At 50.9% G+C, this 27,840-nt stretch overlaps 1 protein-coding gene across 1 annotated transcript in view; it reads left to right on the forward strand.

The window, feature by feature from the left end:
- The window catches only part of LOC147737036 (uncharacterized), a 152,434-nt gene that overhangs the window by 3,274 nt on the left and 121,320 nt on the right, over window positions 1-27,840 (forward strand). Inside the window, exon 2 of the mRNA XM_086960285.1 lies at window positions 22,367-22,417. The gene's annotated coding sequence lies outside the window, so the exon portion shown is untranslated. The remainder of the gene's footprint in view (window positions 1-22,366; window positions 22,418-27,840) is intronic.

The raw sequence follows: 27,840 nt of genomic DNA on the forward strand, positions 1-27,840 counted from the left end.
GTTCCTCACCTAAGGACCATTCCCAAACATCCCTGAGCCACAGGGAGAACTCAGGGGCCCTCTGCCCTATCCAGGTGATAGCCACGCGCCGCCTCGCCAGCACCAGTAGTAACTGCAGCAACTTATATGAAAAATTCCTCTTTTTGGCCTTGGGGACCAGGGCCAGGAGACAATGAAGCGGGGTCGGGGCAATACGGAGGCCTGTGTCTCGACCAATGCGCTCCACCACCTCCGTTCCGAAACCACTAACCCGCGGGAACTCCCAGGCCAGGTGCAAGAAGCCGGCGCGTTCCGCCCCACACCTAGGGCAGCTGGCCCGCCTATCGGCAGAGATACGGTTCAGGGAGACTGGGGTTATGTAAGTGCGATGTACAAAATTAAAGTGGATCAGTTTGAACCACGCATTGCACGACACTTTCCAAGTCAGGAGCCCAATGCGTTTACGCTGGCCCGGGTGTAGAGCAATCCACAGGTCCGCCTCCCAGGCCGCCCAGGACGGCGCTACCGGCGGGGCGGAGTCCCGTCGCATGGCCGAGTACAGTAACGTGATCAGCCTCTTCCCCCCCGCCGCAGGATAAAAGGATGTTGAGGGTGTGGGTCAAAGGGGGAGCCTCTGGGAACTGGGGCCAGGTCTTCCTTGCCATCTCCTGGAGTCCCCTATAGTGCAGGTACTGTCCCCTGTTTAGGTCAAAGGCTTCCGTAGCCTGTTCAAAAGACACAAAGGAATCGTCCGGGTAAAGGTCCGCCAGAGTCTCGCATCCACCGTTTTTCCAGTCCCGGAAGGACTAGGGGCCAGATGTAGGTGGCCGTTTCAGGCCATTTACCGACCGGTAACGGCCGATTTTGGCCGTTACCGATCGGCAAATGGGTGACCGGTATGTAGGGGGCATTTTTTTACCATCTGGAATACCTACATATCCACCCCTCAGATTTACCGATTCTTAATTACCGAATCGGTAAAATTCGGTAATTTTCGGTAATTGAGAATCGGTAAATCTATTTTACCTACATCTGGCCCATGTTCTCTTCCATGCGTGTCACCGGGGCTAAGATCCACACCGGTAGCTCCCTGTGAAAGGGGGCCCGCCGCAATATCTTTTCAACAAAGCACTGCCAGATCCCCGCAGCATGTCGCACTACATAGGGTAGGGTCTCGTCTGCACCCCGTCCCTTCATCAGAGCCACCTGCAATGTCGTCTTGTCCGCTCTACCCTCCAGTAGCCGTAGTTTCCAATTGTCCGTGCCCGCGAACCATCTCGCAGCCGGCAGGAGCTGTGCCGCGTAATAATAGGGGTCAAACCTCGGAGCCTCTAAGCCCCCTTCCTCCCAGCTCCGGACCACAGTATGCAGGGCGACCCTACTATGCCTGCCTGCCCAGAGCAAAGATGTGAGAAACGTATTGAGCGTGCAAAATATTCGCGGGCAGAGCGTATTTTGCAGGACATAGAGCATCCTAGGCAACATCACCATTTTAGCGACCGCTAAACGCCCCATAAGGAAAAGGGGGAGCGTGTTCCAGAAGGACACCGATTGGTGTAGGGAGCGGAGCACTCGGTCAGCGTTGCGGACTAGCAGGTGTTCATCAGACGAGGCCACCTGGATCCCAAGGTAATGAAAGGCCTCCAACTCCCACCGCAGCCCCAAACATGGAAGGCTCACTCCCGGATCGATCTCACGACCCGCCAAAGGAAAGATCAGGCATTTGCCAGGGTTGATACGCAGCCCGAGGCCGCACCAAAGCGGTCCAGCAACCACAGCAGAGCGGGCAGCGACTCACTCGGGGAGGTTAAATAAAATAGGGCGTCGTCCGCATATAGGGAAATCACGTTCACAGTGCCTGCCACCTTGATACCCCACTGCTCCATCTCCGCACGAACCGAGACCGCCAGGGCGAAGAGGAGCGGCGACAGGGGGCACCCCTGTCGAGTGCCCCTCTTCAAGGACCCTTCCTCGGAGCGGGCCGACCCAAGTCGGACCCTAGCCCGGGGTGCACTGTACAGGATCCGGATCCAGTTGCAGAACACCGGTCCCAGTACAGCCATTCGGAGCACCTCCAAGAGATACCCCCAGCTGACAGTGTCGAAGGCCTTGGCCAGGTCGATCGACACCAGGACCCGGGAATCCTCTCCACCACGCACCTCATGGAAGATATGGTTCAGGCGTCGCAGGTTCATTGCGTTGTTACGACCAGGGATGAAGCCACACTGATCCTCATGGACTAAATAAGCCATGTGTAGTGCCAGCCAAGTGGCCAGCAGCCTGGTGAGGATTTTCACGTCCGTATTGATCAGAGTTATGGGCCGGGACGCCGCAGGGTCGCACCTATCACCCCCCGGTTTTAGAACCATACAGACCTTCCCCTGATTCATGGTGGGCGGTTGCGTGCCACACTCCAGGGCCTCATTATAGACCTGCAAAAGAAGGGGGCCCAGAACATCCCCAAACGATTGGTAGAATTCAGGCGAAAAGCCATCGTCGCCTGGTGCCTTAGCTCTCGGAAGGGCGGCCAACGCCACCTTGACCTCCCGGAGCGTCAAAGCTGCGTCCAGTTCCTCCGCCGCCTCCGTAGAGAGGGCCCGGAGAGTCAACTCCTGGAGATAAGGCTGATAGGAAGCCTCCGTGATCGAGGGATCAGCAGTATACACCGCTTCTAAGTGAGACCGGAGGACTCCGAGTATGTCAGACTCCGATTGTACCATGACCCCAGTGGGATCCCGTAAAGCAATTATTCGTTCCGGGGCAAATTCCCGCCTAAGGATCCAGGCCAACAGTCGACCAGACTTGTCCCCCTCACGGTGGAGTCGCTGCCGATATTGACCCAGTGTATACTTATCCAGACGGGTAAGAATATCATGAACGGCCTCATGGGCCTCCCTCTCTGCCTCTCGGTCCAAGTCGACGGGATCCGGTAGAGACTGACAACACCGGAGTCTACCCTCCGCGTCCCGCAAGTCACAGAGCAATTGCCTCCGGACCCCATAGGTGAGGCACATGCAGGCCCCACGCACCACTGCCTTCAGGGCCTCCCATTTAGTGGAGTAGGGAAGATCACCATCCCCCAAGTTTAGGTCTACATAGTTATTCAGGGCCGTCGCTACATGGTCTTTCCCCACCTGGTCCTGCAAGAGATCCATTGGCATCCTCCAGGTCCGAGGACGGGAAGCCTGGTCAACCAACTGCACCACGCACGTCACCGGAGCATGATCCGATTAAAACCGGGCCTGGTGGGTAACCGTCAAGGAGAGGGACACGGCAATATTAGCAGCAAGTACACGATCCAGCCTACTGTGGGTGTTATGCGTAGGGGGGTAACAGGTGTATAGCTTCTGAGCGGGGTGGCCCATGCGCCACACATCCACGACTCCTAAATTATGCATCACTTCCCGGAGTCGCGTCATCATACGCGGCTTCGTACCAGAGAGGGGGTGTGCCGGTCCAAATCAGGATCTAACACGCAGTTAAAATCCCCAAGCCAAAGGAAGGGGGCGTCCAGATCCGGGACAAGGAGGTCCTGAAGACGGGAGAAGAAGTCAGGGTCATCTGTGTTCGGCGCATATGAATTTAGGATCAGAAGGTCTCTACCATCTAACTTCACCTTTAGCAACAGGTATCTGCCTTCTATGTCTGCCTCGACATACTGGACGATTCAGAAAAGGGGGTGGTGATGAACAGAGTGTCTGAATTAAGCAGACCACTCTTACCCAGTCCAAAGATCAGGGCTTGATCCATCACCGTTATTTATCTCACTGCACCATCCCAGCTCAGAACCTGGCTATATGCAAATCAGTCTGTCCCTGGCCCAGTGCATCATGGGAACAGGGCAGACTAAACTACCAAGCCAATTCTTCACCAGAGAGGAAACAAGCTACCGGGGACATACTGGACAGCACAGGGGACCCCAGGCACCACCCAGATCAGGACCCCCCGGGCACACGTAGAGAAGGAGGAGTGGAAGACCTGGCCCCTCCATTTTTTGGACAGTTTCTGAGCACCCTCCTCATTCAAATGAGTCTCCTGAAGACATGCAATGGAGACCCCATGGCGTCGGAGAAAGGAGAGGACCCTGTGCCTTTTAGTACAAGTGCCCAGTCCACGCACGTTCCAGGTTAAGAATTTATAACCCATAATCGGTGAGTATGCCCATTCGGGCTGCTAGGTACATTATCTGTGATCCGCCTCCCACGGGCCCGAACAATAGTACATCTGATGCCTTGAACAACGCCCCCCAAAACAACCCCCACTCTGCCAACCAATTCAACAGGGCAAACTCCAACAAGTACAATCCCCCAAAAGTGCCCATCCCCCCACCCCCACCCACGAGCAAGATGACAACAACTACCACACAAGTCACCCCGCCCTCCCCCTGCTGGTGCCCGGACGTACACAGCCACCCCATACACACCACAGAACACACACTCTCAATCAACCAGCCCAACCCCACTCCCCCCCACCAGCTCCCCATAGGACCCAAGCCGTATATTAAAGTCACTATGCTCAGCTAGACAAATCCGCCCCCAGTCGGGCAATGTCCCACGACACGCATCTCCGTCCCACCGTACAGACTCAACCCCTCTGACTACAAGTTCGGCGCCTCATCCAGCTCCACAGGGCAGGCTGCACAGATCATGGCCAATAATAATACAGTCAGAACATCACAAGGTCACTCAGTCTAGATGGAGAAGGCCAAATATCACCTCAGTTCTGCAGTGGCTCCACATGTGACCCGCCCCCTCCAGTCTCCGGGACCGCCTGCGCCGTGAAGTTTGTGTCCTGCACAGTATCAGGCAAAGTGTTCGGAACCAGGACCTCCCCCGGATCAGGCTGACCCGGGGCCCCCGGCCCAGTTCCTGCAGGCAACAGTTCCAGGAGCATAGCGCCATCTTCACCCACCGTGACCCTGGGCTCCTCAAGCACCACTGAACCAGATCGGCGTCGGTGTCGGCTGCGTCGTTTCCTCGAAGGCCGGGTCCCCCACGTCTCACGGGGCCCTCCACGCTCTCCTGGCGGAAGGTCATCGCCCGTATCTCAAGCCATTCCCACACCTCCGCCGGGGTCTCAAAGAAGTGCGCTTTCCCTTGGGAGATCACTTTGAGTTTAGCCGGATATCATAACATGTACTGTAGCTTCATCTCCCGGAGCTTCCTCTTAACCCCCAGGTAGGATTTCCATTCCTCTTGAACTTGCTGGGTATAGTCGGGGTAGATGGACACCCGGCTGTTGTCAATGGTGAGATTGGGCGCCTCGCTGCTCGCAGGATACAGTCCTGATCCCTATAATTCAGGATATTGGCGATCAGCGCTCACGGAGGGGCCCCTGGGCGTGGTGGCGGAACCAACGCCCGATGGGCCCTCTCGATGACAAAAACATCCGATAGGCCCCGCGGACACAGCTGCGTTCGAATCCAAGTCTCCAGGAAGCGCTCAGCATTCCCAGCTTCCAGATATTCCCGCACTCCCAGGACCCTTATGTTGCTGCGGCGGGCTCTGCCTTCCGCGTCCTCGGCCCTCCGCTCCAGGGCCTGTGTCGTGGCTGTAAGATGCGCGACCATCTTTGTAAGGGAGGCAACCTCGCCCTGCAGCTGCGTTATATTGCCCTCAGTGTCCGAGACCTTGTCCGCAACCTTTTGGAGGTCCGTCCGCAGGAGATTGACATCGATCAAGACTGTTTCAATCTGTCGCTCCAGCGCAGTATGCAAGCCTTGTATGGCTTTCAATAGCTCTGCCCGGGAGGGCTCGCTAGGACCGACCGCCCCCTCGTCCTGACCTGTGTGGCGGGTAATCCGCTACGACGGCAGCCGCAGCGTAGTATATTGCGTGATGGTGTTGGGCTGGGTGGAGCGCAACATCCTATCCTTGCGCATTGCCAAGTACCAAGGGTCGTGAACGACGCCGCAGTTAGACAACGGGGATCTCCCCAAGCCCCTTCCGCCGAGGTATGTGACGCTGGCTGCCCTTTTGAGTCACAAAGATAGTCCACCAGCCCTCCGGGCTCTTTTCCACTAGTGCAGCACAAGGCAACTGGCGGGCAGATGGGGCCACTAGCAACGATGAAACTCTCTGGCCCCAGCAGGGGGTACAAGGCCCACCCGTCACACCCTCAATGAGGCCGACACGCAGGAGGGGCAGGAGGCGATAACTCAGGAGAGACGCCCCACAGCTTGAAGGATCTCAGCCACCCTACAGCCTGGAGGAAAGTGGCTTCATCCCGGCCAGCCCGCAGGTCACGTAGTGTAGGAGGGCCAACCCAGGGGGGTTCCAGTGCATCAGGCCAGACCCAACGCGGCAGTAATCTTAATGGCAAAGAGCAGATGTCCAGGGTCAGCAGGCCCCCCTTGTCGACAGGCCCCTAGGGCAACCAAGGCCACAGTGCGCAGAGGGCAACGGGTAGCCCAAGTCGCCTCCCCCCCACGTCAGCTCCCGCACTCACAGTCCGCCGAGCACCCAGCACCTCCGTTAGTGGGGACATCACGGGCGGCACGCGGCTGCAGCAGCAGGCGAGACACAGCAGTCCTCGTCCCGGGTCAGTCACGGCCCTCCACGACCCACCAGGGTTGCAGGCACCGAAACTCAGGGCTCTCGCTGCAGCAGGGGGAGAAGGCCACAGGCCGGGACCCTCTTCAGTTCAGGTTCGCCCTCAGGTCCACCGGCGCAAGCCGCGCACCAACTCGACTGTGCCCCCGGGGCAAGGGGGACCCCACCGTCCCACACGGCGTCCACAGGTTCCAGGATCCACACAGTCCAGGCGAAAGTGCACCAGGGAGAGGGGCCGGGCACAGCAGGATCGATTTAGGGTCAGCGGGCCGCTTAACAGTTCTCCTTCTGCCTCTAGTGACTCCGGGCCAGGCCTAGGCCGCAAATCCAGGCCCGTTTCCAAGGGGGCCGCCCACGAGCTCCCACCTCCGGGATCAAGCCTCTCCCGCGGTCACGCAGACAACCTGGCCCCACGCATCAGCCAGGAAGGCCACAGCTGGAGCGGGGGGGCCGCGGAGCAGGACCCAAAGGTAGCGGACCTCCCCACACGGCACGCGGCTGCAGCAGCAGGCGAGACACAGCAGTCCTCGTCCCGGGTCAGTCAAGGCCCTCCACGACCCACCAGGGTTGCAGGCACCGAAACTCAGGGCTCTCGCTGCAGCAGGGGGAGAAGGCCACAGGCCGGGACCCTCTTCAGTTCAGGTTCGCCCTCAGGTCCACCGGCGCAAGCCGCGCACCAACTCGACTGTGCCCCCGGGGCAAGGGGGACCCCACCGTCCCACACGGCGTCCACAGGTTCCAGGATCCACACAGTCCAGGCGAAAGTGCACCAGGGAGAGGGGCCGGGCACAGCAGGATCGATTTAGGGTCAGCGGGCCGCTTAACAGTTCTCCTTCTGCCTCTAGTGACTCCGGGCCAGGCCTAGGCCGCAAATCCAGGCCCGTTTCCAAGTGGGCCGCCCACGAGCTCCCACCTCCGGGATCAAGCCTCTCCCGCGGTCACGCAGACAACCTGGCCCCACGCATCAGCCAGGAAGGCCACAGCTGGAGCGGGGGGGCCGCGGAGCAGGACCCAAGGGTAGCGGACCTCCCCACAGGCCTCAGTCCACCCTCCGAGTCACCAGGCACAGGCGTAGGCCAAAATGCAAGGCCCGTCCTCCACGGGGCCGCCCATCAGCTCCTCTCAATAGGCAGCAGTACTGTTCGCCAGGGAGCCCTCCAGCCAGCGTCCTCCCCAAGGCATAAACGCTGCCCCACAGCCGGGGGGGAAAGAAGCGCCGGGGGCTCCGGACCCGGCAGGCCTCTCCAGTCGCGGCTCCGACGGCCGGCACAGGCAATGCGGGCTCAAGTAGGTCCAATAGTGCCCCACAGCAGTCACAGCACAATCGGAGCCCTACGAATGTACGGGCTCCGACCTCCGACCAAGGGCTTCCCCCTCGCCGCAGCCACCAGTGGCCGCCGACGCCGTTCGAAATGTCCGGACTAGGCCACAAGCCCTGGCCTCGCCTAGATCGGGGGCCCGGGGCGTCTCGTCAACAGTCTGTACCGGGCCGCACCATCCGCGGCGCGCCTCCTCTCTTCACAGAAGGCAGCCCACTGCTTCCAGGGTACAGGCGGCCCGGTAATAAACAGTCTAGGGGCCCATTCAGGATCTCTCTGCAGGATTTCAGGGTCCAGCGGCCGGGAGCTGGGAGAGCTCACGTCCGGACGGCCATGCTGCTTGGCCAAGCTTATACGTGTTTAGTTATCCAGCACAATATCCTTGGTGCAACAACATCAACTGTTGCATGGCTAAACACTTACAAGGTTCCAAAGGCGAGACCTATCGGCTATGCCAATGCTTGTTTTCATTGGTTCCTGTTTGTGCCTTTTAGAGATGCATGCTTCTGTTTCGTCCTCGTGTCTAACTACTTCCATCTTTTGTTGATCTAGGTACTCGGGTACTCACAAACATTTTCTCGGGGGCCGCAACGATTGGTCTGTGGTGTGACCGAGGGCCGCACTGATGCCAGCGGGGTGTAAAGTCGGGGTAGAGAAACAAAGCATGTATATCTAGTGGCTTCCTTTAAGAATGAAGATGTTCCTAAAGTCAAAGGCCTAGGCCTAGATGCGAATTTCGGCCTTAACGAATCGCAAACGGACATTGGTGGACATGTCGGTTCGGCGGGGGTATTATCTTTTGTAGTTGCATCAATTTCCATAACATTAATTAAGTTAAGGGTGTTCAAATGGTCCATTAGCTCTCTACCCCATTGCATGTTTGTCTGCTGCAGTGTGAATATTCACTTGACCGTGAGAAAGATAGATTCGCATTAAAATCGCCCCCCCCAGACAGATTCCTACTGACTTGAAAGAGTCTTTGGATTTTCCAATAGATGGAATACAATGAAACAAGTTTATAAAATGCATATTTGGAACAGAATTAAATTCATTGTTATAAAAATTAATTATCCAAAAGGAAATTCACCTATTAAATAATATGCCTTGAGCATTATTGTTATCTGTATGTACCGTTTTTATGCATCACCCTGTCTTAATATTGACCCTGATTGATAAACCCCCCCCAAATGGCCTACCCTGCTTGGGGGTTGTTGCTAGGATATTATGGCATTCAAACCCCTCAATATGCAATTCTTGTGTGGCTCATGTTAACTGAAATAAAAGCATATCTTGGTCTTTAATAAGTTATACCCAATCTGGCTGGTGAAGTTTAGAGTACAACCTTGCAACATTCCATCTTAAGATACGAAGGTCTGAACTTGCTGAGGCCTTCGTTTGCATTGGAGGGATAAGTGGGTTTGGGGAATAGTACACTCAGTTACTGGCAGAGCAAGAGATTATCTAATAGCAGGATCAATATTTTCCTTTATTTCGGATACATGGAAGCTTCTATGCCTTGATATCCTGTCTGCACATTTATTGCATAGCTGGTCCTATGGCTCATGCTGATCCCTCTTTAAAGTAGGTACTCCTGTCAGTACCAACACATAAGGGCAAGATACTTGGGGCGACAGGAATATTAATGCACGAGGTACTAGACAACCTGTTCTGATTCGACCCCCTGGTGGGGTTGGTATTTGAAATGGTTATTGGTATAGGTGGGTGTGGGGGGAGCCGTTTCCAGCTATAGGCAATTGATGCAGCCCCTGGATTGATTGTATATCGGGTGAAGGGTGATTCCGGGAGCAGTAACTCTGGCGGTTTGCCACACAATTTCAGCATCTAAAATACTCCTACCAACACCTACGCTATCGATGGCCCTGCTCCCATCAACCTCTTTAATTTCAGCCACCTTTTCTCCCATTGTCCCCTTAAAACGTTTGGCTACTAAAATAGCCCCCGCCTTCTTATCCAGGGTAGATGAAAAGAACTGCTGGGGAAAGAGTCGTGACCTCATTCTATGCCAATCTTTGGAGAGGAGCTATGTCTCCTGGAGGAGGCACACATCTGCCTCCATGTTATTCAGGTAGGAAAGGATGGACCTCCTTTTATTGGGATTGTTGAGACCTCTCGCATTGAGAGTGAGAATTTTCAGTGTGGGCTGGGAAATAGCGTCTCATAGTGAGTGCACCAGCTTTGGCCAGTATTTGGGTCCCTGTGATCCCTCTTCCCCCTGAGCTCCCAACGTCTGCCTGGCCTCCATTGCCCTTTGATCCTCTCTTCAATGCCTTTCACCTGCATACCCGTTCTCCACCCTCCCCTCCCTAACCCCAACTTAGAAACCCATTAACCTCAAATTGTCCAGGGCCCGCCATTCATGCGTGCGCGTCCTTGGAAGTCGGAATAGTTTGGAACGTGTGTGGCCAGTTACCCGTGTCTCTACGTTCCCTGTGTCTCTACGCTCCCCTCTGACTTCTTCCCCGCCCACCCAACCTTCCAAATGTCACTTATCTGTCCCTCAGTCGTTCACGGTGTCATCATGGGGGAATTTCTCCTTCAACAATGTCTCCAGCACTGTCAATCTTTCTTGTGCCATGTCTTGGGGTCCGGTCTCGTCGCTCGCTCTGTGCTACGCCTCCTGTAGAGCTTATGCCATCTTTCTCGAGAAGTTTTGGTCTGTGGGCCCTTTTTCTCCACCTGGATTGGATTCTCGATGCCCAGCACCTGGCAAGTGTCCTGCATGGATCTGAGCTGGAGGAGTTTGCACTGCCATATGAAAATCAGCCGGAAAGAGTGACCCAGAGAATACGGTATTCCCTGATTTCGAAGACGCGTGGTTGCCACTCGGAACACCCAACACTTTTGAAGGGGTATTAGAGCCAGGTCCTGGTACAAAGCTATGGAGTCTGCCTAATATCTTAGTGGTTGCTTGTCCCTGGCAGCACGCAGTATACACTCTTTTAGTTGAAAGTCCGGAATGTTGGAGTTCTGGACTTTTTGGTTCCGTCCAGAGGTGTCAGGGATAACACCCGAAGACCCCGGAGTTCTACCTGTCTCGGTGCACAAATAAACAGAAACACGGGCTTCTCGATGGTGGCGTCAAAGACCAAAGGTTTATTACTGCAGGGACACAGAAGTCACAGAAACTACACACGGGCAGAATCTAGGAGCCTGTTCGATTTGTACAAAGAGGGTTGCTCCTTATATACGAAATATTGGCCTTCAGGCGAATTCTTCACATGTTGATACATTCCCAAGACCTTTGTGTCTTAAACAATAAATATTTGGCGTTGCACAAGAATCGTCGATAATATCTGATGTCAAACATTACGAAGAGGGGTTCCCACTAGTCCATCACAATCCCTTGTCAACATTACATTCAAGAGCCGGACCGCCTCATCGTAAATTTCGTTACCTCCCCCTAATAAAGATTCAGAAAGAAAGGAGCAGAGCCAGGTGCGGAAGATAGAAAAGCAGGATAAGAGATGTTTGTGGGTCGTAAATGGGCAAGGCTACCAGCTTCGGCCGCCTAATCATGATCAGGCCAACGGACACGAGAACCAGTATAGCAGGACTGGCCTCAGGCAGAGGAGGCAGCCTTTGTCGAGTCATGCAGCCACAGCGTGTTCTGTTCTAAGGTGCACGTGTCACTAGAGAGGTGAATCTCCGGCTAAGCCTACGTGTCCTTAATCGAAATGGAGAAATCAGAGGTCATTGCGTGTCCATTGTCTATGTGAGGGCAAGAAACACAAAATGGCTGCCATGATCTAAGATGGATGCCATGGGTAGATCGGAAATGTGTTTGTAACAGGAGTACTCTTGCTCGTAGCATAGCGAAAACACCAGGATATGCTAAATGGATCATTTGCGGTTCACTGATACCAAAATTATGTATTTCCGACAATATTGAAAACACGGGTTCAAATCGTCACGGAACCTCAGACCCTCCTTTTGCCCTTACATAGGCAATTACTCAGTCTATGTCAGAATCTAGTTCTATGCTCATCAGGTCAGTGACATGCTGTTGTATCATCATCCTTTCTCGCGCCTTTTCTCCAAACGCAGGTGGTTTTCTAAAACAGGTTGCAGCACAGAGACTACACAGAGCTTGCTGAAGACACCTCTTGCTACTCTGGTCTTGTGATAGTCAGAAGAAGCAGTGTATGTCGGAGGCAACAATCGAGCAATATAACATGAACCTGAAAAGTCAGCAGGCAACCATGTATACGCTCTGTCTTGACAGATGAAGTAGGTACCCCTAGCAGTAAGAAAAGCAGGGGAAGAGTTAGACGGAAACACGTAAGTCTCAACGCACTCACTCCTCCCTAGCTGAGCTCTCGGATTTCTCCCATTTCCTTGCAAACAGACCTGACCTCGGTGAGGCACGACCCAGATTGGAGTTGAGCTTTTACGCTTGCTTTCTCCCAAACTAAGGCGATACTCTGAAGAATTCCAACTCAAATATACTCGTAATTCATCTCTAGGGTAAGATGGAGTATTATTGACATCCTTGATCATGTCAATAATTCCCTGGACTAACGCTTTGTTGGCAGAGTTATATTTAGTGGAGCGTGGTGGACGCGGAGGATAGGTTTCAAGGGCATAAGCAAAAATGGTCTGAAGGGCCTGAAATGATCCATTATAGCTAAAAGGCAACACCAGATAGGGAATGCCTTTATCCATAGTGTGGGGTATCAAGCCACACACCCAGCAGTCTGTAGTGTTAACTACCAGTTGGTGTTGGTGCAAGAGTTGTACGAAAGTGTTATTGATGAATTCTGAGCGTCGAGCTTGCTCATGTTCAGGAAACGAGTGAAAAGAGTGCATAGAAGAAACAGTAGAAGTAGCAGGATCAAGGGGAGGTACTGTAGTTACTGGCATAAAAATCAAATTCACACCAAAGACGATTCCACCCACCAACGTTATCAAAACAATTAAAAATGTAATAGCACATTGCATCAGAAAACATTTGCTGTGGAGAATTCTGTAAAGTCTGTTTCTGCGAACATAGATCACATTTTCTCGTTGCAGCGCAGGAAGCTCCATCTTCTACAATCCGCTCGCGAACTGTTTGATCTGGAAACAGTGTATTATCAGCAGAGGTTGCAATGTTCAAGTTCGCAGATGGCAAAGTTTCTTCTGATGCAGAGGACAAATGTTCAGAATTCAAAGGAGTAGTTTCAGGAGGAGAGTCAGAGTTCGATGTGTCAGTTATCAATTCGGCATAGCTGAAAGGGATAAACCTGGGTGTCCGTTCAAACTCAGAGGCACCAATTCCCTTCTTAACCCAGTTGTCATAAGGAAGTGGCAGGGGCACACGTTTGACGTGCGTCGTATGTATCCAGTGTTTGCGTCCGACCACACGGACAGCAGTTCTCGTCGCTAGCAGCACTTGATAGGGGCCGATAAATCTGGGCTGAAGGTTCTTCGTCCTGGCGAAGTTCCGCACCACAACGTGGTCACCTGGTTTCAGCTGATGACCTGGACTCTCCGGTGGCTTTGGCAATGCATCGAAAACCTGTTGGTGAATAAGACTCAATTTAGCAGTCAAGTCGTAAAGGTAGTTAATCAACATTGGATATTCCAGAGAACAAAATTCTTTTGGCCTAGGCACTCCCCAAACGTTAGCGGGACGACCGAAAACTATCTCGTAGGGACTAAGCCCTACTCTAGAATGTACAGTCGCTCTTGTTGATAATAAAGCCAAGGGTAGTGCATCTGGCCAGGATAAACCCGTGGATGCCTGTATTTTAGCGAGTTTTAGTTTGAGGGTGCCATTGTAACCCTCAACTAAACCAGCAGACTGGGGATGGTTTGCACTGTGAAATTTTTGCTTTATTCCTAAACCGGCACACACACTCTGCATAACTTTCCCTACAAACTCACTTCCGTTATCTGACCATACAATCCGTGGCATTCCGTACCTAGGGAAATATTCTTTGAGAAGAATTTTAGCAGTTGATAAGGCAGTATTGTCCTTCAGTGGATATGCTTCGATCCATCTGGAAAAAGCACAGACTACCACCAGGACGTATTTTAGGTTATTGCAACGATCCATGTGAATGAAATCTAGCTGAATCACTTCAAAGGGGCAGGAAGGAGGAGCGAAGTGACCAGCAGGTGTTGGGACTCCCTTGCCAGGATTATGCATCAGGCATACCATACAATTTTTCACCACTCTCTCAGCACACTTACTAATCCCATCATTCTTCCAGACTGGAGCTAACATCTTACAAATCCCTTTAGAACTAATGTGAGCTGTTCCATGTGCCATCGTCACCACTGCAAGCACGTACGCATCAGGTAACATCCAACGCTGTTGTTCCGACAAATCAATCCAACATCCACTCGAGTCCAATTTACCCGTACTCTCTTTCCATGCAAGCTTTTCCTCCTCAGTCGCTTCTTTCTGAATTTCTTTCACACTTTCCACTGTGTCCTCACACATTCCAGACTCGGAAATCCATCTTGCAGACGTTGCAACATACATTCTACTCATCATATTTCTAGCTGTCTGTTTAGCGGTCTCATCAGCAAAAGCATTCCCCCGACCAACATCATCCGTGATTGCTTTATGAGCACTGCATTTCACAATCGCAACTTCAGTCGGCAAGGTTAGAGATTCCAACAAGTCGTTAACTAGCTGACCATGTTGACTCTTAGTCCCATGGGACGTAATGAAACCTCTTTCTTTCCACAAACGGCCAAAACTATGGGCCACGCCGAACGCGTACTGACTATCTGTGAACACATTCACTCTCTTTCCCTTAGCTAAAACACACGCTCTTGTTAGAGCGATTAACTCTGCAGCTTGGGCAGAATTCTGACTCACTCTTGCAGTCTCCACAATCGTCCTCAAAGTCGTTACTGCGTAAGCAGCAGTCACATCACCATTCTCCAATTTAACACATGACCCATCAACATACAACGTGCCATCTGGATCTGACAACGGAGTGTCTTTTAAATCAATTCGTCCTTTTGTCTCTTCCTCGGTTCTGAAACAACAATCATGGGACTCGGAATCACTCGACTCTTGATTAGTCGGCAACAATGTTGCTGGATTCAATACATTGCATCTTTTGTTTTGAATATGACTAGCTAGCAATGTCAGCTCATAACCTGATAATCTAGCACTGGTAAGGTGTTGCGTCTTAGTTTGATTCATGAGTGTATCCACAGCATGAGGAACCATGACCACTAGCATGTTGTTCATCACCAAACCAGCAGATTGTCGAATGGAAGCCGCAGCTGCCGCTGTAGCTCTCAAACAACTAGGCAACGCTCTAGCTACCGGATCTAATGTTGATGAAAAATACGCACAAGGGCGTTGTTTATCACCAAATCTCTGTGTCAGAACACTCAACGCGCAACCTTCTCTCTCGTGAACATAGAGCGTGAATGGCTTACTGTAATCGGGTGTACCCAATACAGGAGCTGAACATAATGCATTTCGTAACTCAGAAAAACTCTCCTGACATTCAGCAGACCATGGCACCGGACTCGGAACACCTTTCCCAGTCAAAGCTACCAATGGTTTTGCTAAAAGAGAAAAATTTGGGATCCACTGCCTACAGTACGAGGTAATACCTAAAAAGGCACGTACTTCTCTCTGTGTGCGGGGAACACTCATCTGCGTAATTGCTTTTATTCTCTCTGGGGTCAACTTCCTTCCCTCCTTTGACAAGAGATGACCTAGGTAGGTCACTTCTTGGCAGCAGTATTGCATTTTCGAAGGTGACACCTTATGATTCAAATTAGACAAATGATGCAATAACGAAATTGTAGCTGCTTTGCAAGTTTCCTTGTCATCGGCAGCCACCAGAAGATCGTCTACATACTGTACTAAGGCAGAACCAGGAGGAAGTACAAAGGAATCTAACTGACTTTTTAATGCCTGACTGTAAATGGACGGACTCTCACAATAGCCTTGTGGAGCACGTTTGAACCTGAAACTTTGACCTCCTAAAGAGAAGCCGAAAATATCTCTGCTTTCTTCGGCTATCGGAATGCTGAAAAAGGCATTCTTCAAGTCGATGACTGAAAACCATGTGGCTGTAGCAGGAATCAACGTTAACAAGGCAGTAATGTCTGGAACCACAGGAAACTGCGGAACCACAATCTTATTAACCTCTCTGAGATCTATAACAAACCTATACACTGGAGGCTTTGAAGGATCAGTACGTTTCAAAATCGGTAATACAGGACTGTTACAGACATTTCCTCTAGTTTCTTCAACTACACCTTTCTTAATCAAATCTTGTACAATCAATAAAAGTGCACGTTCACCTTCACTAGAAATCTTGTATTGAGGAATTCGTGGGAATTTGACATTTGCTTTCAAAGTGACTACATATGGTGGTATTTCCAAAAGGCCTACATCGTTAGGACCAGTCGCCCAAAGAGTATCAGGGAGTGAACGCAGCTCTGGTGGGAGTGCATCCATTGACAAGTACATCGGAGAGGTGATTCTTTTACCCAATGTAAGCTGTACTCCTGACGGAGAACAGTACAATGTCGCATATAGGCGTTTTAACAAGTCTAAACCAAGCAGATTTTCATTACAACCTGTCGTCAAAATCAGGGGTGCTTTCAATTGACACGGTCCAACAGAAATAGACAAAGGACCAGATACGGGATTGTAAACAGGGGCGCCTGAAAAACCTACAGAAACATTTGTTAAGCCGGACAAAGGTGCGCCAGGGAGTTTCGCATGAATGATAGAACTTTTTGCGGCACCAGTATCCAACAGAAACGGTTCGACTACACCTGATGTTGCTACTGCGACATAAGGCCCACTCTGATCCACTGGAACTGATACTACTCCCTCTCTCTGTCCATGGCTGTCCTAGTACCCATTCTGTTGAAATCCATCATCTACTTCACAATAGTCCTCAACATGATACTGTTGAGATCTATTTTGTTGGGCAGACTGTCCATTTCGTTGATCAAAGTGATTAGAAGGGCGATCATTCGTCTGTGGAGGCATAGCACCTCGTCCTCGACCTCTGGAATTTTCCATAGAACCACCACGACCTCTTTGAGCTGCTGCAGCATTATTTTGCTCTAAGATCGGACAGTCATTTTTGTAGTGACCCTCTTTCTTACAGTACGCACACTGGTACCACTGATATTGAGGCCTCGGTGAACTATAATCTGTTCTTTGATATGACCCTTGCTGTGTATTAGTCTGATTCCTGCGAGGCGGATATGCCTGTTGCAAAAGAACTTTAGTCTTTAAGTCTTTCGTTTTCTTATCTGATTTCTCTTTCTCCTCTTTATCCCTATTTTCATAATACTGTGCAGTTGCAAGTATTTGCGCAGTTGTAGAGACAGCCCATGCACTCTCGGAATCTTTCAATTTATTACAGAGCTCTGGTAGCAAATTGTGTACAAATTTATCGACAAACAATCTCTGTCCTCCTTCTGTGCTCATATCCTGACCACTGTGATCTACAAAAGTCTCTTCGAACCTCGTGAAAAAGTCGGAGACACTTTCGTCTTTCTTCTGCCTGCATGCGGACAACTTGTCCCAGTTAACGCGCAATGCTGGCATCAGAGTCTTCATTAAGTCAATTATCCTACCTGGAAGATTAGCAATTAGAGGTTCGGGTTTGGAACCACCTATTTGCGGACCATCCGCCGCTATGATAGCTGCCCAATCACCACCTAGGGCAACTGGATGATTCTCTTTATGTATCTTAGCCCAAATTGGTTGCGGAACTACATTCCCAAATAACATGTCGATGTCCGCTAGATTCATAACACAAGCCTCAACTGTCTGTGCTAACTCCTTATAGTACCCAGCAGGATTCTTACGCGGATCTGGCAAGGCCTGCTTCACTGCTAACACTTCGGCTCGCTTCCAAGGAATGTGTATCCACACTCTCTGGAATTGCGCCGGAGCGGCTGCAATACCACGATTCGCATCAGCTTGCACAGCTTCGCGCCAAATTGGAGGAACCTCCCTCATTGGATATTGGCGATTCTGCTTCGTACTCTGCCTTTCTAAATCTCTCGGTGAGCGAAGAGATGGATCATTCCTATAGCTTAAAATCAGTTCCATCGCTTCTTTTATATTTTGACCTACTATCATACCTGCAGAAAACTCTTTCTGAACCTTAATTAAGTCTTCTAAATTCGATTCAGAGTCATCTTCTTCTAGTTCCTCACGTAAAAGAGAGCACATCTCGTCAAACGCATATCGTTGCGTTGGTTCATTCCACTGCATAAATGTATCTAGTACATCTCTCGTACTATATCTCCTACTCTTCGAAATCCATCTGAGAGCCGTGGAATCTAAGATTCCCCGTTCCTCAGTACTTGGAAGCTGACTACGTCTCTGTACAGACTCAGAGGCAGGAGTTTTAATCAAAGTTTTGTAGAAGGGAGACAGAATATTAGAGACAGAATCAGTGATTCTTCGACGAACAGATAGCGGAGTCATAATACTAGCAGATTCAGAGAACACAGTAGCAGTAGGAACAAATAGACCAGGAACAGTAGGAGTATCAGATAAGGTAGCTTGTGAAGCAGTAGGTGTAAGCGACACAGGTATAGGCAAAGAAGCCGGCAACCCAGGAAGAGGGGGTGCCGAAGGAACATTCACATTCACCACAGAAGGTACAGGAGCTTGATTCTGAGGGGCAGGAGCAGGTATACCAGGTTGTCCAGCAACCGGCAATTGAACATTCGGTACAGGCGGAGCCGTAGCACCCTGTGCATACGGTGGGGGTGACTGTAACAAGTAAGACAACAGAGGATCGTTTTCGGGGTCCTCTACTATCTTAGTTGTACTCGATGGCAAGGCAGGATAGCACTTGTCGATCGCTAAATTACGCTCTCTAATAGCCATCTCTATGGCCTTCTCAGACTCGTTGACTTGCAGCTGCTTAGCAGCCTGTTCTAAAGTAAACTCTTGCTCTTTCTGCTCTTTCTTTAACCTTTTAATTTCTCTCTGTTTAGATTCTTTTCGCCAATAACGGAAAGAATCAAACATTGCCGGCCGGGCTTTCTTCTTAAACAATTTCGCTTCTAAATTGTCAAGGATTTCGGGTTCAAAACTACCATGCAGTGGCCAACTAAGGACACCGTCTTTTTCTGTATAGCGGACCCACACCTCATTATAAGATATAGGACCCACACCAAACTTACAATAAAGATCATATAGAGGAGTCCCAATCGGAGGAACCAGACATGAGTCCTTCAACCGTGAATCACTGTTGCAACCAAAACACGACAACATACAGTTTTTCTGACTTACCATTTTGCAATCCGGAACACAGAACGGACAAAACACAAACAGAAATGTGCACTCGAACCAAGAACTTAGGCCTACCAAAAGCGAACTAATGTATCGATACCCAAACTAAACCAATAGATTATCATAACCAGAACAACCAGTGATAATCTTACGAAACCAAACCAAACCAAGAACCAAAAGGATTTTAACAACCCTTACGAAGTAACCAACTAGCAACCACTAAATACTTAACTGAGGCACTGAAGACGTCACCAAGGAGAAACCCGTCACGTCTCGCCGTACTAAGGACTGCACCTCGGGTCCAAGACAGGGCGACGGTCAAGGCAACGGACCACTGCAGCCGTCTTGAACGGGAACCCTCGTGGAAGAGAACTTCGGGCCACTTTTGCGATATGCCGGGATCGATGAAGTGGGGCGCCTCCCTCAGGAATCTTCACACGAAGCTTCTCGAACTCTTCAGGCTTTTGGACCGGTACCGAATGACGTCGCCCCACGTTGGGCGCCAATTGGAGTTCTGGACTTTTTGGTTCCGTCCAGAGGTGTCAGGGATAACACCCGAAGACCCCGGAATTCTACCTGTCTCGGTGCACAAATAAACAGAAACACGGGCTTCTCGATGGTGGCGTCAAAGACCAAAGGTTTATTACTGCAGGGACACAGAAGTCACAGAAACTACACACGGGCAGAATCTAGGAGCCTGTTCGATTTGTACAAAGAGGGTTGCTCCTTATATACGAAATATTGGCCTTCAGGCGAATTCTTCACATGTTGATACATTCCCAAGACCTTTGTGTCTTAAACAATAAATATTTGGCGTTGCACAAGAATCGTCGATAATATCTGATGTCAAACATTACGAAGAGGGGTTCCCACTAGTCCATCACAATCCCTTGTCAACATTACATTCAAGAGCCGGACCGCCTCATCGTAAATTTCGTTACCTCCCCCTAATAAAGATTCAGAAAGAAAGGAGCGGAGCCAGGTGCGGAAGATAGAAAAGCAGGATAAGAGATGTTTGTGGGTCGTAAATGGGCAAGGCTACCAGCTTCGGCCGCCTAATCATGATCAGGCCAACGGACACGAGAACCAGTATAGCAGGACTGGCCTCAGGCAGAGGAGGCAGCCTTTGTCGAGTCATGCAGCCACAGCGTGTTCTGTTCTAAGGTGCACGTGTCACTAGAGAGGTGAATCTCCGGCTAAGCCTACGTGTCCTTAATCGAAATGGAGAAATCAGAGGTCATTGCGTGTCCATTGTCTATGTGAGGGCAAGAAACACAAAATGGCTGCCATGATCTAAGATGGATGCCATGGGTAGATCGGAAATGTGTTTGTAACAGGAGTACTCTTGCTCGTAGCATAGCGAAAACACCAGGATATGCTAAATGGATCATTTGCGGTTCACTGATACCAAAATTATGTATTTCCGACAATATTGAAAACACAGGTTCAAATCGTCACGGAACCTCAATGTAAGCCAACATATCCGGTGGGGGCGCCCAGTATGCTCCTGAAGAGACCCTGCAGGTATTGTGTGATGTCTGGCCCTTCTTCTTTAGGGGGAACTCCCTTAATGCGAATGTTGTTTCGCCAAGACCGATTCTCCAGGTCTTTTGTGTGTGCCTGGAGATCGCTATGTTTTGCCTTGAGCCGGAGTACCTCTTGCTGTAGATGCTCCACCTCCTCTTCCCGGGCTTGCTCCTGATCCTCGATGGAGGCCACAAGGTCCCCAATGGCATTGACGTCCCGCCTTATCATAAGGCGGGACGTTGATGCCGTTTGGGAATGTGTGGCCTCCATCGGTTATCTCCTTCATCTCCCCCACTATTTCCCTTTGCAGCGTATGCAAGTCGCCTCGTAATGCACCAAATAGCGACTCTAAAAAGGCGTGGGTAACTGGGGCTTCAGAGGTGTCTGCATCTTGGCGATTTCTGTCATTGGGGAGAGCCTCCCTTCTCCTCTGCCGGTCATCAGCAGCTTGGTCAGCATCTTTTTTAGATTCTGATCCTTCTTGCTTCTCGCTGAGGACATGGCTGCTATATCTCTTACCACACCACCAGACCGGCCTGCCTTGTCGTGGGGGTCCCAGCCCCAGTGGGTGGCTGTCATCGGGTTGTCCTCCCGCTGAGCTCCACTACACTGTTGCATGATGGTGAGGGCCAGAGGTATCACTCCCTTTCAGTCTCGCCTGGGCCTTGCTGCCTTCGACCATCTGCTATTGCCCTGCTGGGCATCTGCTGCTTGTTCTCAATACTCTAAGCACTTTGCTCCCGAACCTGATGTGAATCCCTCTGTAGGCCAGCAGCCCTATCTAAGCCTGGAGCACTAGATGTCTTCTTGGACCACTGCGTCTAATTCCTGCACTATGTGCTTGCAGGCCGTGGCCTCCGGTTTCCTCTGACTTGGCAGTCAGCTCCAAAGTGACTAATCCATGCCCGGGCCCCTCATCCATTGGCACCTTGTGATTCTTACAGCGTTACAGTTCATATCTCATTCCCCTTAATGGATTTTGTCATTTTCGTGTCATTTTGTTCAATACATTTTACTTACATTTTTCTATTTCGGTTTGGGTTTTTTATTGTTTTGCATTTTGACTTTTACTTGTTTGGTTTCTGCATAAATATTTTACATATTACCTTAAGTTAAGCCTGCCTGTTCGGTGCTTAGGTACCAGGGGGTTGATCCTAGGTCAATTGAATGGCTTTGACAGTTCACTCTGACAACGGTTGTGATTGTTCCTCATCTACGACAAATAATAATTCTGTTTCTTACAGAAACTATCTGAAATTATCTGCAAAACAGGCAGTTGATAACCTACCAGGGTTGAAACACCCTGTGGACAAACTGGAATGTGGGACTAGTATTGTGTGGCAATAGAACCTCTACAAAATATTCAGCTTGCAGATGAACCAAGAATAATGCTTGCATGTCACACCTATTTAAAACAAGGTAGTCAGGAAAGTGTGAAGAATATATTGCAGCTCTTTGTATTTTGACATCCCCAAGCAAATTTGAGAACAGAGTGGATGTATGTAGCAGAGACGAGTCTGTTCACCCAATGTGAGTGGTGAGATCTGCATTGCTGATCTGCCTGAAGTTATGATGCGGCTGACAATAGCGTGTCTGCTAAAAGCGATGGCGTGACTGGTGGAACTATAAAGCCAAATAAGAGAAAGTTATCTTACGACACCGCAGTCTTCGTGACTAAGACTAGTAATACTGAAGACTCTGAGACTCACAGCAGTATTTTCTCCTTTCAGAGCTTTATCGCTGCAGATGGAGTGAAGCCAAGAAGTGAGCACATTACTAAGGTACCAACAAAGTTTAATATTATTCATTTGTATTAACTGTTTCTCTTTTGCAGTATTTGGAAGTGCATTTTCTAGTTTTGTTGCTCTTTGGTTAGTTTTTTATTGTAGGCTGTTATGTTCAGTTTAAATGGAAATATGTTGTAGTGTGTGACCTCAATGCTGCAGTTTGCATTTCATTACCATCATTTGCTTATCCTGGGCATTTTCCAGGGTTTAGGAGGTTTCCTGTTCAAGAGTTCTTTCTTCAGCTTCTGGGCAGTTGTCACTCTGTGGCAATCTGTGGTCCTGTTTCTCTGCTCTTCTTGTAGCAGCTCCTATCAGAGCTTCATCCTCCCGCCAACGAAAATAAGATGCCAGGCGTCACCCAGCACACAACACAGCCTATGTTGGGCTAAGTCCATCTGCTCGGCTCAGTTAGAGCGAGGATAAAGTTCTCCGGACCCATCAGGCTGGGAATGTAACCTAAGGGCTTAAGATGAAATGGACACCGTACCTCCTTCCTGAGTTGCTCCAGACTGCTGTGTGCAGACCCGATCGCTGGCAGCACCCTGGAGTATGTATGTATAAATCAGATTATGTTGGAAGTAACCTGCAATATAGTGGCAGGCAGCACCCTGGCATAGAGTAGGATTTCTCATAGTATTTTATTTCCTGGCACATTAATGGAGATTGTCTTTTAACTGGCAGAAGAACAACACTGACCATACATTTTTCTGGGTTTGTCTTTAAAATGACGTACACATTAGGAATGGCATTTCGTTCTGTTGGAATAATAACACAAGTTATCTTGCACTCTATGCTGTTGCATGGATTTTTGGCTGCAATACATTCCATGTTTCATTCAAACGTGCTTTCTACAGGGCACATACATGATTTGCTGCTGTAGAGAAATAATGCTCCTGTGTACTGTGGCAGACTCAGAAATATTGAAAAACTTCATGATTTCTCTTTCAGCACTTCATAGTAAAACCTTTCAATTTTTGACTCAATCATTTGGGAGAAACATAACTTAGGACCATTAAATTAGTTGTGATGGGGAACATTCACGTGGGGTTAGTGTAATGATTTCCAGGCTGGTTCCGCAGGAGCGTCAGGAATCCGGAGAATAATCCTCAGCCTTCCCCTACGGCCTTTCGACTCTATCAGACTCTAGAGTATTGAATGGCTCGCCAGGAGAAAACAGGAAAACAAAACAAGGAAAGGTTGGGGAAGACAGCAGGTCCTGGAAGTGGACTTCAGAATGGACGCTTGGTAAAAAGGCAGGCTGTAAGGGAAGGAATATATTACTGGCTATACTAGATAACAACACCATGTATATGCACAATGTCTATTATATACTTATGAACATCACCTACCACAACTAAACGTCTGGACCTGGGGACATTTGCTGAAGGGTAGAATAAGATGTTCGTTTTCTGTGCACAACTAGACAAAAGATAATAAAACACTATCCCACTCTACGCTAGCAAGTAAAAGTAAATGATATATAAATCTCATTCTGCTATTCTCTGGAGAAAACTGGAAGAACATCCAATTCTTCTTCAAGGCTGGATACGTGTGTGCGAGCCTCTACCTTGAATCATGCACAAAGTTATCTGCCATATGATAATCACAATTAGTTATCCACTCTCGTAACCCCCCAATATATTGTAAGAAAGGCAGCGCAAGGTGCTGTTACCGTGATTCTTTATAGCTGAGCTTCGAAATCACACCACTCTCTGGTCCACGCAAGTGCCCCAAAATAAATGTATAGTATTACCAAAGGGAAGGATGGTGTGGGGATACACACAATGGGAGACAGCTTCGGTCAGGGAATCCAAATGCTGATACACAAGCAGTGCCCGGCCGGATGGCGGGGAATAGACCCGGCCACTGGGCGGAGCACCAGGAGTAGGGGAGAGTGGACTGGCTACGCCCCTGATGCACAAGCAGTGCCCGGCCGGATGGCGGGGAATAGACCCAGCCGCCGGGCGGAGCACCAGGAGTAGGGGAGAGTGGACTGGCTACGCCCCTGATACACAAGCAGTGCCCGGCCGGATGGCGGGGAATAGACCCAGCCGCCGGGCGGTGCACCAGGAGTAGGGGAGAGGGGACTGGCTACGCCCCTGATACACAAGCAGTGCCCGGCCGGATGGCGGGGAATAGACAACAGCCGCCGGGCGGAGCACCAGGAGTAGGGGAGAGTGGACTGGCTACGCCCCTGATGCACAAGCAGTGCCCGGCCGGATGGCGGGGAATAGACCCAGCCGCCGGGCGGAGCACCAGGAGTAGGGGAGAGTGGACTGGCTACGCCCCTGATACACAAGCAGTGCCCGGCCGGATGGCGGGGAATAGACCCAGCCGCCGGGCGGTGCACCAGGAGTAGGGGAGAGTGGACTGGCTACGCCCCTGATACACAAGCAGTGCCCGGCCGGATGGCGGGGAATAGACCCGGCCGCCGGGCGGAGCACCAGGAGTAGGGGAGAATGGACTGGCTACGCCCCTGATACACAAGCAGTGCCCGGCCGGATGGCGGGGAATAGACCCAGCCGCCGGGCGGTGCACCAGGAGTAGGGGAGAGTGGACTGGCTATGCCCCTGATACACAAGCAGTGCCCGGCCGGATGGCGGGGAATAGACCCGGCCGCCGGGCGGAGCACCAGGAGTAGGGGAGAATGGACTGGCTACGCCCCTGATACACAAGCAGTGCCCGGCCGGATGGCGGGGAATAGACCCAGCCGCCGGGCGGTGCACCAGGAGTAGGGGAGAGTGGACTGGCTACGCCCCTGATTCACAAGCAGTGCCCGGCCGGATGGCGGGGAATAGACCCGGCCGCCGGGCGGAGCACCAGGAGTAGGGGAGAATGGATTGGCTGTGCCCGACCGGATGGCGGGGAAAAACCCGGCCGTCGGGCGGAGCACAGGGAGATTGGGAATCGAAAAAGAGAACAAACACGGATTGAATAAACTGTGTAAATGGTCATACATGACCCACACAGTGTACACTGACACCTAGGTAGCAACCGTCAGTGTGACGGTGTAACTGACAGTACGGCCCCAGAATAGCAGCCAAACTAAGCACCCTCACCAAGGAGGCAGGAAGAATACCGGAAAACAAACAACCAACAGGAAACCGGAAGTCAGGCAAAACGAACCGGGACAGAAACCTCGGAAGTAAGGGCTAGACGCTAGAACGCAAAGCGGCGTTCCGTTGGTGTAATGCGTCTTAAATAGAGTCATGCTATTAAAGCTACAGCTCGAGTGGGACATGGGTGCATGACAGTTAGGACTGGCTCGACCAGGGTGCTTGCTGACTTGGAGGAGTTTGAAGTGACCACCTTGTCTGGTCCGGTGTGGAACCAAGCCAGCGATGCTTTGCTGCAGGCTCATTTGCCCTGATAGCTGGTCAACAGTTTTAGGAGGAGGAGGTGAAGAGCTGGCTAAGTGTGCCATGAGGCTGGCATTTCAGTACATCCCTGAGAAGCGAGCTTTGAGTCATGTAGTGTTCCTCTTATACCACGTGCAATTCACCCTCTCCAAAGCCTCAAGAATTCCTGGGTGTGAAGGGCGGCTGATTCTGACTGGGTGCTTGATAGTTTTCCAGAAACTCATATGCTTTTTTTTTTTAAAACACATTTTTATTGATAGATCACATAGATGAAAGACAAAAAGAAGTCGCAGACCCCTGTACCCCAGAGGTATCTGCAGGAAACCAGAGCGTAATCCATCATTTTGTTCATAATTATTGCATTGGGATCAATGTACACAACTCAACTTTCCCCTTCCCAACTCCCAGCCACCCTCCCACCCCCCCCCCACCATCCCAGACTTCAACCCACCCGGATTCCTCCCCCCCTGCACGGTACTCAACCTGTCCTGTCCTATACACACACATAGTCCAGACCAGAGCCTACTCAAGCCTCAAGATCAGGGTCCGGTTCTGCTGGTGGCTCCAACCAGATACCCCTATAGTCCGCCCATCTTTTCCAAATCTTAAAATGCTTGCTAGGGCAGCCTCGAGCCATGAATATGGGTTTCTCCATCCCCATACAGAAATCTAGGCCTCTCTTCCACGCTACTAGTGATGGGGCCTGCGGGTTCTTCCAGGCCCTTGCAATATCTCTCTTGGCCACTGTGAGGCCTAGCAAGAGCAGGTGTCTCTTGTATATGTTGCCTCCTACCCCCTCTAGCACATGCAGCAACCCCAACCGCGGTGTGCGCAGGAGCACCCAACTCAGCGCTTCGTCCAATCCATACCACACGCCATTCCAGAATCTACTCAGCCGTTCACAACTCCATATTGTATGAAAGAAGGTGCCCTCCTCGTGCCCACACCTAGTACAGTCTGGGGAGCCAATCGGGCCCGCCCTCCAAAGCCTTTGCCTGGTATAGTATACCCTGTGAAAGTATTTGAATTGTATCAAACGAAGACGGACCGATATGGCCGCCCCTCTGGGACCCCCCATCGCCTCATTCCAATCCTCCTCCTCCAGCGGCCCCACCTCTGCCTCCCAGGTTTCCTTAAGCGTCTGGATATCTGAGGAACAGTGTATGATCAGGGACTGGTAAATGCGTGAGATCTTCTTTGTGTCTATGTTTCCCATAAAAATTCAGGCCTCTAATGGACTAAACTCTGGAAGAGACGTCAAGCCCTCCAGATCCGGGGCTAGGGCATGGCGCAACTGTAAATACCTGAAGAACTGCGTGGGGGGCATGTGAAATGCAGTGCTGAGCTCCTGGAATGACATAACATCCCCCAACCGGGAGATACCAATTGCTTCCCAGCCTGAAAAGCCGGAGAGGGCTGCCAAACCTACTAAGCGGCCGTTGCTCCATAAGGGGGTTTCCTCAGTTAGGGTCTGCCACCACGCCATCCTCCGCAGCGCCCGTTTCCAGACCTCCAAGACCACTTGTGTCGCTGGCGGCAGGGACTTGCGTCCCCTAGTCTCATACAGCCATGTGTGAAGCGTACGCGGTGCCATCAGTAGCCTCTCTAGTGCATATGCCGGGTCGTTCCTCTCCCCGTACCACCAATCATTTATTACTAATAAATGGGACGCCTGGTAGTAAGAAAGCACATCTGAGGTCGCCAGCACCCCACAATACGTGGAGCGAAAACATTTGCACAACGCCACCCTAATCGATCCTCCCACCCAGAGGAATTGCCCAAGGGCGGAGTCCACCTGTTTAAACCAAGAGGGCTGAATCGGGTACTGGTGATTCTGTAGCTGATATAGCAGTCTGGGTAGGGCCACCATCTTAAAAATAGCCGATCTGCCATATATGGTCAGCGGCATCCGGGACCATACTTTAAAGTCCGCTTGGGTCCGTTCCCAGACCGGCGCCACATTGCGCTCCCACGCGACCGCCGGCAGCTCCGTTAAAAACACGCCCAGATACTTTAGGCCTCCGGCCGCTTTCTGCAATTCCGACGCCCAGCCTCCCA

This window comes from Lissotriton vulgaris, chromosome 1_1 (assembly GCF_964263255.1).
Source record: "Lissotriton vulgaris chromosome 1_1, aLisVul1.2, whole genome shotgun sequence".
Lineage (NCBI taxonomy): Eukaryota > Metazoa > Chordata > Amphibia > Caudata > Salamandridae > Lissotriton > Lissotriton vulgaris.